Source organism: Lynx canadensis, chromosome D1 (genome assembly GCF_007474595.2).
Source record: "Lynx canadensis isolate LIC74 chromosome D1, mLynCan4.pri.v2, whole genome shotgun sequence".
NCBI lineage: Eukaryota > Metazoa > Chordata > Mammalia > Carnivora > Felidae > Lynx > Lynx canadensis.
The window spans coordinates 6,064,237-6,076,498 of record NC_044312.2 but is presented as its reverse complement, the minus strand read 5'-3'; positions in this window follow the sequence as shown (position 1 = coordinate 6,076,498).

Here is a 12,262-nt window from a genome sequence, read left to right as displayed (position 1 = left end):
AGAGCCGGATGTCACGATCCCAGGAGTACTTCTTTGGAAGTCTGTCTTGAAGGAAAATATTTTAAAAGGCATCCTTACCCTACCCCATGCCGTGTTGTATATCCCCCTGCCCTGCCCCACCCCTGCTTTGGTAAATGCTATCTTCTGCAGAGACGCTTCTTCATGAAAGCGCTTGGGTATTGACTGCAATCTGAATGCTGGTCTGCAGCACAGCCACCCCATGCAGTGAGGGCATTTGGAAGGGAACATGTGTGATACCCTAGCACATCAGATGCAGAATCCCTCAATAGTGGGTTCGGTTATTCTTATTAAATGCGTTGCATTTATTTTGTGAAGATACACTGGCACCATGAATTGGGCGGGTTTGGGGGGGCCTATAGGAAATCGTTCTGTAAGAAATTAGGTAAAAGGAAAACAATGCAGACCTTGGGACTTCCCTTCAAGAAGGTGAGTCATGATGAAAAGGAAGCTAGAGCTGGAGGAAAGGAGGAGAAGCTATAGAGAAGTGGAGCTCGAGCTCCTACACCAGGGCCTCCTAGTGTGTGACTCTTGTATTTCTCCTGGCGTCCTGTCCTTGGACAGTCGCCTCTTTAGATTATGAACTCACTGGGGAATGACCGTGTTCACTTTACGAGATGCCTTGCACCTGTTCACTAACGGTGCTCAGTTAATATAAACCAGTACAACATGGGGAATTATAAAAGTTGCTGCAGTTACAAAGCAATGAGACTTGCTGCCTTCCAGACAGGGCCGTCTGCGTGACGTGGCAGATGGGCTGGTGATCATCACTGTCCGGGTTTTGGCCTCAGGCTTGCAGATCCTGAAACTCAGTTTTGACCAGAAGGCCAGGGTTGATCAGGAGGAGCAGACTGAGTCTCAGTACCCAAGGTCATAAGAGGCTGATCAAGTCCCCTCTTGTTCCTGTCTAATGGAAGACTTTTCTTTCTAGAACCTAAACTTCAACCAAAAACATTTGTTAGATGTTCTTACTTGTATTTCCAGACACTCCCTTGTCAGAATTGACGTTCCTAGGAGGTAGAGTTAGTCTTAAAATGATGCTTGTGGAATCCCTAGAATAACATGGACACGGTGGCTCCTAGATGTGTGCCTCGTGATGGCCTGGGAATCACAGCACAGATAATGTTACAGCCATGATAAGAATTGACAAAACGTTGACAGGTCACATCACTCTGGTGATTGGCATGTCAAAGTGTTATCTGCTTTTTCCTCTTGAACAATAGCTGATATGTGTTCTTAGCTTTTTCCTCTTCTAGGCTCCCCAAGACTCTTCCCTTTCTATCGTGTGGTTTTCCTCAGATGTAGTTCCCCTCTGTTTTTTTTTTAAGTTTATTTATTTATTTTGAGAGAGACAGTGATAGCTTGAGTGGGGCAGTGGCGGGGGGGGGGGGGGGGGGGGAGAGAGAGAATCCCGAGCAGGTTTCGCACTGTCAGTGCAGAGCCCAACGCAGGGCTCAAACCCATGAACCATGAGATCATGACCTGAGCTGAAACCAAGAGTTGGATGCTCAACCAACTGAGCCACCCAGGTGCCCTCAGTTCACCTCTGCTGAAGCAGGGGCATTTATATAAAACATAATCTGCATTGACCTACTGTTGTACATAATGCAGATTGAACTAAAATGGAGGTAGAACTGGATAAAGAAGATGTGGTACACACAAACGCACACACGCACACGCACACACACACACAATGGAATATTACTTGGGCATCAAAAAGAATTAAATCTTGCCATTTCCAATGACATGGATGGTGCTAGATGGAATGTATTAGCGCTAAGTGAAATAAGTCAGTCGGAGAAAGACAATACCATATGATTTCACTCATGTGGAATTTAAAAATAAAACAGATTAACATAGGAGAAGGGAACGAAAAATAAAATAAGATAAAAAAACACAGGGAGGCAAACCATAAGAGACTCTTAACTATAGAGAACAAACTGGGAGTTGGTGGAGGGGAGGTGGGTGGAGGATGGGCTAAATGAATGATCAGCCTTAAGGAGGGCACTTGTTGGGATGAGCACTGGGTGTTATATGTAAGTGATGAATCACTCAATTCTACTTCTGAATCCAATACTATACTATATGTTACCTAACTTCAATTTAAATAAAATCTTGGAAGAAAAAAAGATTAAAGCACCTAGCTTTAAAAAGTATTGTATGGGAGGGGTGCCTGGGTGGCTCAGCTGGTTAAGCGTCCGACTTTGGCTCAGGTCATGATCATACGGTTCGTGAGTTCGAGCCCTGTGTAGGGGTCTGGGCTGTGCCCAGAACCTGGAACTTGCTTCAGATTCTGTGTCTCCCCCTTTCTCTGCCCCTCTCCTACTCATGTTCTCTCTCTCTCGCTCTCTGTCTCTCTCTGTCTCAAAAATAAGTAAACATTAAAAAAAATTCAAAAGTAGTGTATGGGAAATAAAAGCAGATAAACAAATGTGGATATCAAGAAAACAAAAATATATCTCCACGACCTACCTCTAGTTTCCGTTTAGCACTCAAACCATCGCCATCTTTTGTCCAAGATTAAAAAAATCTCAATCACTACAAGAAATGTTTCCTCTTCTTTGATGTTCTGTTCAAGTTATACTTAACATCACTGCCCTTTCTACTGTGAAAGGTGGTAGAAAGTAGGGAATAATACTGCTGTCGAAATCAGATTGTCTTGGGTTCTTATGCAACATAACCTCTCTGCATTGCCCATCTGTGAAATGAGGACAGTGATGGTACCTTCCTCACAGGGTCGTGGCAAGGACTCACAGAGCTAATACACATAAATTGCTTAGCACAATTCTTGGCGATACACTTAGCAAGTGGGAGCTTTTCCTCTCTCCTTCCCCCTCCTCTTTTTCTCTTTCGTTTTTTCCCCTGCCCTCTCTCAACGTCTTGACTACCTATTTTATTATAAAATTATTTTCAGTGTGAGGTAAACAAGCATAGTGCTTGAACACGTCCACATCGCAACAGGTCGTTGCTGATAAATGTGTTCTCTCTCTTTTTTCTGCCTGTGTTATTCCATGAGTATTCCATTGGCATAACTGTCCACATATTCAATGCCTCGCTCTAAATTACACCCCACCTGCGCCCCTGATTCCACCATATGCTCTTGTTACGTGATGTCTCAAGTGCTCGTAACGGACTCTTCACAGATGTATGGGATTTTCCTATAGTAAGCATCTCGTCTAAATATCTAAGCCAAGTCTGGCCTCTGCCACTGGAAAAAGCTTTTGTGATGTCTTCTCCTATGATTTTAAGGCTCAGTGCTCAGGGAAAGCAGACTCATTTCAATAAAATTACAAACGCAAGATAACTAGCAAAGTACATCTGCCGTTGGGGAGAATAATGAAGCTCCAAAGCATATGCTATTTAGGACAGTGCTGTACAGAAATATGTCATTCCTCCCTTCTATTACTGTGGATAATGAAGTGTTGATTGGTATTTAAAACACAATGAACTTTATGCATGAGAAATAGAAATTAATATTTTGTTATTCCCCGCCTTTGTTGCTTACAGGACTAAAAATCTGCTGACTGTAGGCTCAGCCAACCCAGGTCCCAAACCCATGAAAACCTCATGTGACAAAACAGTGAAAGTCCAAAGCCCGCTGACATGGGTGGGACCGGTATCCTGACCCCTAGTCACACAGTACACCAGTGTTTCCATCGAGTGGGGGGCACAAGTGAATAGTAGCAGGAATTGGGAGAAACTGTAACAGGGGCAGAAGATATGGTGACCTCCATGGAGAAACAGCATTCTTAAATCACTAAGAATAAGGAACTATAACCAGTTCTGCTCTGCCTAGAGCAAGGGTCAATATCCAAGAGGGCTGGGCCAACGGGAAGACTGTGGGGAATCTTAGTTATCTGGTAGAGAGATCAGAATCCTACAGGCCGGGGGATCCTTGCAAAATAGTGTGAGATAACAAAAACAGGGTCGAGCCCCAGGAAAGAGGCTGGCAGGTAAGGGAGAGCCTAGAGCCCCCTCCGGCTGAGCTGAGGTGCAGAACCAGGCTCCAGTCCTAGAATCCAGCTCCAGTTTTACCCCAGTAGAGGAAAACCGGAAACTGCAGACGTGTCATGCAGATAGACCACAGCGAGTGGGGGAATGAATGCAAAGCCCCCATTGTCCCGGATTCACCCCAAGAGCACCAAATGCTGGGTCAAAAAGTAACTACCTAATTCCCTAGTACATGAAGCACTCCCAGTATCCTGCTAATTTAGACTTTAGTTTTCCACTGGGTGGAAATGAACTTGTCAGGTCGCAGACCTCTGGGGTTCATGGTAGTCAGAACGCATCAGACAGATGTGTTTGAATACTTTCAAAGCAATTCTACTGAGACATCAGACAGTAGTGAAAGAGTTCATCATGGTGACATCTCTCACCTTAAAAATCAATTATTAATTGAGAATCAATGAAGTAAAATGAAACACATCAGCATTTAACTAACGAGGGCCAGGTGAGGTGAGGTGATTTCGGACCACATGGTCTCTAAGTAGAAGCTAGCGCTTTGTCTGGTGCCCAACCAGGCGAACAGTGATCTGCCAGTTCTGGACAAGTACTGGCAGGGTGGACTCACTGAGAAATGGTTCTCTTAGTTTCCTGTATGACTCGAAAATGTGCATGCGATAAATCTAGCCGGCACCCATGCGGTAAAGATTAGAGAGAAAAGAATGGTTTAGTGTGGCGTCAGGTAATAGACAAGGATAGGATGAAGTCTGAAAAGATTATTGCTGACATGCTCTGTGCTGCAGTTTTGACACATTGTTCTTTTTTTCTTTTTTTTTTCTTTTTTGTTTACTTTGAGAGAGCCTGAGTGGGGGAGGTGCAGAGAGAGAGAGGGAGACAGAAGATCCGAAGCGGGCTCAGTGCTGACAGCAGAGAGCCTGACACAGGCAGGGGTCAAACTCACTACCCGTGGGATCATGACCTGAGCCAAAGTCGGACCTCAGCCAACTGAGCCACCCAGATGCCCCTTGTCATACTGTTCTGAGGTTTAACTTATTGTACGTTTCAACCCGTCTAATTCTCGCTGAAGTTCTGCGAGGTATATGTGACCGTTATTCCCATTTCACAGGTGATATAAACTGACACAGCTAGTCAGTGGCAGGGTTCGTATCTAACCCAGAACACTGGCTTCGGAACCTGAGCATTTAACACCCAACTAATTCCTTTAAATTATTACAGTCATGGCTGGAGGACAGGGACTTTTAAATCTGTGTGATCGACTGCAGCATATTGTTAGAAGACTCTTGCCCTTTCTTTCAACTCTACCTTCTTCTGAAGATAGGCAGGAGTAACATTTTCACGGTAGAGTGGCCGTATGATAAATCATCCAAACTGGGACACTTCCAAAAGTCAGAAGCTATTAATAACTTCAGCAGGAAAACTGGGACATATGGTCAGACTAGTCACAAGGTAAGTTTCAACTTTCAAGACCTGCAGAGTATTGGAGAAGTTGTAGCAACCTGAATCTGACACACACAAATACGTGTATATTACTGTTTACGGTTGTTTTCACTAGATGAGGTGCCTGTATTTCATGGGCAATTTGAAGGTTTTGATGGATAATTTTGACTGTGCCTGCCTTACCCAAGGGTGGTAGAATTTAACCCCTACAAAGAAACCACCCCATACAGTTAGGTGAAGGATTTTTCAAACAAGTTCTCTTATCTAGCAGGTTAGCCAACATGTAGAAAGATGTTTTTGAGAGACTCTGTATGAACTGATAGCTTTTGATTTTCCTGCAAGAATTAATACAAATTCCAAATAAATGAGGTTTGCAAAGAGTTTTTTTTTAAACTGCAATAGATTAATACACTTTTTTAAAATATAAATTCATCCCTTCCCTGAATTTGCTGAGCTGCCCTGTCACACTTTGCTAGATGCTGGAGAGACCGCAGGAAACAAATTGGCAAAAAGAAAAAAAAAAATCTCAAACAAAACCTCCCAAAACAAGTGGAGACATTTACAGGTGGAGACAAGAGCTATGTTGGAAATAAAACAGAGGGTGTGATGGAGTAACCGGGAGCAGTGTCAGGACAGGGGAATTCGAGTGTGGTCAGGGAAGGCTTCCTCGAGGAAGGGACATTGGATCTGAGACATCAATGACAAAAAGTTGCCAGTTACATGAGTCCCCGGAAGAGGCAACAGCAGGTGCAAAAGCCTGAACTCGTGCGCAGGGGTGGGAGGTGCAGAGGGAGAGAAGGGATAGGGGCACCGCAGCTCCCACGTCCTGCGCATCTCCGTCTGTCACTCAGAGACCAGATTTCCATCTCTGTCATCCCTTGAGCACTGGCTGTGTTTAGTGCGGATCGGGACCCAATAATGTCTGCATTGGGCAGGCGGCAGGCCTCACCTTTAGATGAACCAGCCCAGCTAAGCACACTGCTGGACCTCCCGTGCAAAGACCTATTTCTTGGAGATGTAAAGAAGACAAAGAAGGAGGCCCCAGGCGGGAGCTAATCTCATAACTGAGGCATATTTCCTCAAGGCGATGGAAACTCCTTTCATATCCAGGCTTGAGAAGACCTTCTGTAGATTTTTCAAGAAGCCCAGGAGTAGAATCAAGCATCCGTGTGCTATTCAAAGAGGCAGCATTCTCCCAAAGTGGCTACATTAGAAAAAAGGATCATTCTAATTGGCTCCTAGCTACTTTGTTACCTTTGGGTCCGCAGTTCACCTCCCTCCCCCTGCCAAGGTGTCATGTTCTCTTGTGCTTCTGTACATTTCATTACATTGTGCTCTCTGCCCTGAAGTCGCCCTCTCCCTCCATGCCCTGTCCTCTGTTCTTAAAGGTGTGTCAAGATTCAGTTTAGGATTGTTGCCTATGGGAAGCCTTTTCAGAAACCTCAACGCTGACCTCAGATCATCCCTCTCCCCTCCCCACCACCTACAGTCATGATCACCTAGGGGTTCCTCCAGCAGAGCAACCACATGCCTTGAAATTCTCCTGACAGAAACAACAAGAAAATACAATGTGTATTTACAGTAGGCATTGTTGTGGGCACTGAAAAAAGAGCAGACTAAAATCTCTGCTCTAATAGAATTTATTTTTGATGGGGGAAAACAGGCCGTAAGTGGATGAATAAATTCCTATAATTGGATACTGTGCTACTGTGAAAAAGAATCAGGAAGAGATATGTAGCTTGCTATATGGCCTCTAGGATGTATAACTTGTCTAGTAAAATTCTGGACTTGGTGGGTTGGATCACTTCTGTGTAATGTCACTGAGCCTGTTTCTCTAGCTCCTGTGTTTTCAATAAACTAGTTAGATCTAGAAGTTGGATTGAATTCACGGGTTTGTTTGTTTGTTTGTTTGTTGGCAAAAATGCCTTGTCAGCAATGTGCTTCCTAGCGGGGAGGGACATAGCGGGAGAATTTATATCAATATTCCTTACAGTGGAAAATATATCATTGCAGTTTTGTATAATAACAAAACATATTTGGAAAGAGAAGGAAACATTGGTAAGCAAGGAAACTTGCAGTATAAAATTAATCCATATTGGTGATAATGAAGTTTATAAATGCTGAGAAAGAAGTTTTTGAAGCCAAAGAGGTATAATATAAGGGAAACACAAAAACATCCTACAAATAACTTGTTAAGATTTAGAAAACTCAAGCATGTGTATGGAGGTGGGTTTAGAGATGACAGGGAAAGGATGTCCAGAAGGCATTTTGATTTCGATGGAAATGAGAGGGTTGGGCTAATAGATGATCCAGATGAGGATGTACAAATAGATATTATTTTTACATAATAATGAAGATATAAATGTTTAATTATATCATGTGAGAGCAGTGAGATAACTGTTAAGAGAGCTAGAATACATACCAAGGATTAACAAATCAATGAGGGAAACCTTGCCCAAGGCAGTGAAAGTAATTAACAGGTGAAAAAAGAAACAATAAAATAAATAGAACAAAATAAAATTTAAGAGAAGCATAAAACAAGGAAGGCCAATATCTGGTTTATCAATCATTACACCAAATTTGAGTGAACTGATTTCTCCCAAAAGACAGGGTTTAAAAAAATCAACATCCAGTTACATATAGAATAAAAGAAATATGTCTATAAAACATGGCCTGCCAACCCCCCAAGTGTTGAAAAAATAAAGATATAGGCAAGGAAGCTATACCAGGAAAGTACACAGAAACAAAGCTAGCAGTGGTAATACTAATATCCATTCAAGGTGAGGAACATTAAATATGCTTTAAACAGAGCAATTAAATAGAGTAATTAGAGACATTATGTGGTTTTTTTTCAAGCTTTTATTTAAATTCAAGTTAACGTATAGTGTTGTATCAGTTTCAGGAGTAGAATTTAGTGATTCATCACTTACATACAACACCCAGTGCCCATCCCAACAGGTGCCCTCCTTAATGCCCATCCCCTATCCAGCCCATCCCCCACCCTCCTCCCTCCATCAACCGTCAGTTTGTTCTCTATCATTGAATCTCTTGTGGTTTGTTTCCCTCTCTGTTTTTATATTATTTTATTTCCCCTTCCCTTCCCTTATGTTCATTTGTTTTGTTTCTTAAGTTCCACTTATGAGTGAAATCATACGGTATTTGCCTTCTCTGACTTATTTTGCTTAGCATAATATACTCTAGCTCCATCCACATCATTGCACATGGGAAGATTTCATTGCTTTTGATGGCTGATGTTCCGTTGTGCATATATATCATATCTTCTTTATCCATTCATCAGTTGATAGACATGTGGGCTCTTGAGGCACTATCAACAAGAGATATTATGTGTTAATAAAAGGTACAACCCAACAAGAGAGCATAAACTGAAAAAAAAAAAAAAAAGATTGTGGAATCTCAGCAGAGGTGGCATAGTTTTTGAATCCCTTGAAATCTCCGAACACGAATATAGACAACAACTAGGAAAGCAACACTTCAACCCAAATAGTCAAGAAAATATCCCAACAATGGAGAATTTGAGTGGGTTAGGCCAAATCATCTACAACTTCAAGAGCTACGAGGAAGCACAGGTGTATGGGAGCAAAGGGAGGAGGGATAGAGGGCACTTCTGAGTGTCCCAAGAACCATGACCCGGAGATCAGCAACAAATGCTCACTTCAACATGAGGGCATCCAACGCCGAGTGAAGGAATAGTTTAACCTAGGAAGGGCTTTACATACTCCCATCTGTAAGTGAGTAGACAGAGGCTGAAGTAAGAGCTGAGCTGAGGTGGCCTGGGTGCTCAAGGCTCTCAGAAACACCCAGAAAACATAGAGCCAAGATGTAGGAGAAGCTTCTGATAATAGAACACACTGATCAGGGCAAGAACTCTTCTGGTAAAGGAGACAGAAGGGTCAGATAAGACTGTAAGAGGTGCCAGAGAATGGAAATATAAAAACCTGAGGGAAAGCTGGTGAAGATGTAGAAACTACATTTTTCATGTCATGGAAACAGTGATAAAGGCACCCTAGAGCCGTGAAATAAGTAATCCTGGCCCCGCACATCCTCCTTCTAAAATTCCTAGATAACCCATCTCCCAGATAAGATATTGTAAAGGGGAAAAAATAGAATGATGGGACTATCATATTCACAGAGAATGATATATTGGAGAAATAGAGCTATAAAATAGAAGAAAATAGTAATTCGTTGTTTTAAACAAAGCTGTAGGAAATTAAAGAAAAACAAGCTATAAAAAGAATGCTCAGAGAACTTTGGAGAAAATCAGAAATCAAAGAAAACATTTCAGAAAGAGGTACCTGGAAAGTATAAGGAAAGCAGAGGAAGAAGAAAAGTGAAAAAAAAAATCAAACAGAAATGAAGGGAATAAAAGTTTTTGGAAGTGATAGTTATAGATGAGAGTCAAGGAAGAGTCGAAAGGAATCCAAAGAGAAAAGTCAAAGCAATGGCACAAAACAAACAAGAGTCCAAGGACCTATGGAGAGGGGAGAAGCCTGACTTAAGTTTGGTCAAGTCAGCTTAGCGGGTAGATTGTGCAGATCGGTGAGTGGGAACAAACAGTCCAGCTAATCATTTATTATTTTTTAAAAAGAGAATTTGGAGATAAGTTGTAGTCTTATTTGTAAATAAGGATGTCATGAGCAAGTCTCATCTAAATCACATGGGAAGGATGGTTCTTTACAGCAAGCCATTTCCTGGCACACAAATGGATAGGTGGATTCCTACTCCTGACCTCTGAAACGACAGCTGTGTCCGGGAGCACAGGGCTCAGGTAAACCTCAAAATGGTCAAAGTGAAGATCTGGGCATTAGACACGATCATTAACATTGGGGGATTGCTGTTTTTAGGTCCTCTTAATGGACAGAGCTGGGGAGACAGGTGATATAGATACACAGAAATGTTTGTATTTCTATATCTACCTATAAATACTAACAACACGAATGCTTACAGATACCTCCAAATCCAATTCAACACCACAGTGTCCATTAGAGTTTGCTTCATTTCCATACACAGTAAAACCTTGGTTTGTGAGCCTAACTCGTTCTGGAAAGATGCTTGTAATCCAAAGCTCTTGTATATTAAAGCGAATTTCCCCATAAGAAATAATGAAAACTCAGATGATTTGTTCCACAACCCAAAAATATCCATATAAAAATGATTACAATATTGTAATATAATACAAAAAATAAAGAAAATGGAAAATAAAAAAAAAACAAATTAATCTGAACTTGCCTTTGAAAACCTCGTGGCTGATGTGAGGGAGACAAGAGAGTGTAGGATGACTTTCACTATCACCAACAGAATCACTGCTGTCTATTGGCTCAATGGAATCTTTTTCTTTTAGTGAAACTTTAACAAGGAACCAATAACCTAGAATGAAGCAATGCATTCCTAAGCTTACTCTTGTATGGAAAAGCGAAGGGCTGTCCATAGGTGCTTTTCTTTTTACTTAAAATTTTTTTCTTTAAAATGGTTATTTATTTTTGAGAGAGAGAGAGAGAGCGAGAGAGAGAGAGAGCGTGAGCATGATGAGGGAGGGGCAGAGAGAGGGAGACACAGAATCTGAAGCAGGCTCCAGGCTCTGAGCTGTCAGCACAGAGTTCAACATGGGGCTGGAACCCACGAACTGTGAGATCATGACATGACCTGAGCCCAAGTCGGACGCTTAGTTGACGCTCAGTCCCCCATAGGTGCTTTGAAGTGACAAAAAATACAATAGTGTGGACACCTTCCAACGTTCTGGAAAAAATCACTGATTTCTGACAAACACTGTGACCTGAGACCGAGCAATTGAGCATGGGAGATGATTGCCCATTCCTGCAGAGAGAGAGAGCGAGAGCGAGAGCGAGAGCGAGAGAGAGAGAGAGAGAGAGAGAGAGAGAGAGAAAACCATTGGCTCAGTTGTGATCATGTGACATTTGGCATCGCATACTATTCGTATTCCAAGACACTGCTAGTTTGTCACGTTAAAATTGATTAGCAATGTTTGCTCATCTTGCAGAACACGTTACTCACAATCCAAGGTTTTACTGTATTTTTAAAATTTTTGACAGAGAGAGTGTGAGTGGGGGAGAGGGGCAAAGGGAGAGAGAGAGAGAATCCAAAGCAGGTTTCGTGCTCAACCCCGGGGCCCCACCCAGGGCTCAATCCCACAATCCTGGGTACCATGACCTGAGTTGAAATCAAGAACCGGTGGCTCAACTGACTGAGCCACCCAGGCACCCCTTCATTTCCATATTTGAAACTCCATTCTACAACAGGGATAAAGCTAGTATATTAACATCTTTGTGCAAGTATCCAAGATATAATGATTATTTGTTGCCATCATGGCTCCCTTCCTGGCATGGAGGCCCTCCTCACCCCACTCGAGCCCTGACATCCTGTGCTAGGTATCCCACTCAGGTTGCGACAGTGTTAAGTAGGCCACCCTCCAACTCAGATGTACTCCTTCCTCACCTGCTTGGGTCCTGACACCCTGGTCTCAGCTGTCCCTCTGCCACAGAAGCACTCTTCTCAACCCTTTTGTGCTGGGAGCATTCCTTCCCATTGCCCCCTAAGTATGCACACCTTGCTTAGCCCACCCAAGGAATGACTTCCGGGCTGACATGTACGGGAAGGGAGTGAAAAGGAGAGGAATTGGAAAAGAAAGATGACCTAATAAACCCGACGCGAATCTGATTTCCTTGATTAAAACGGAATCAATCTTCCTTCATTCTATTTGTTCTATAACACACACGAATTCCATTTTATTATCATTATTTTAGTTTATTTTATAGGTGAAATTGTTGCTTTTATTTAATGGAATATATGAACAATGAACAGGTGAACA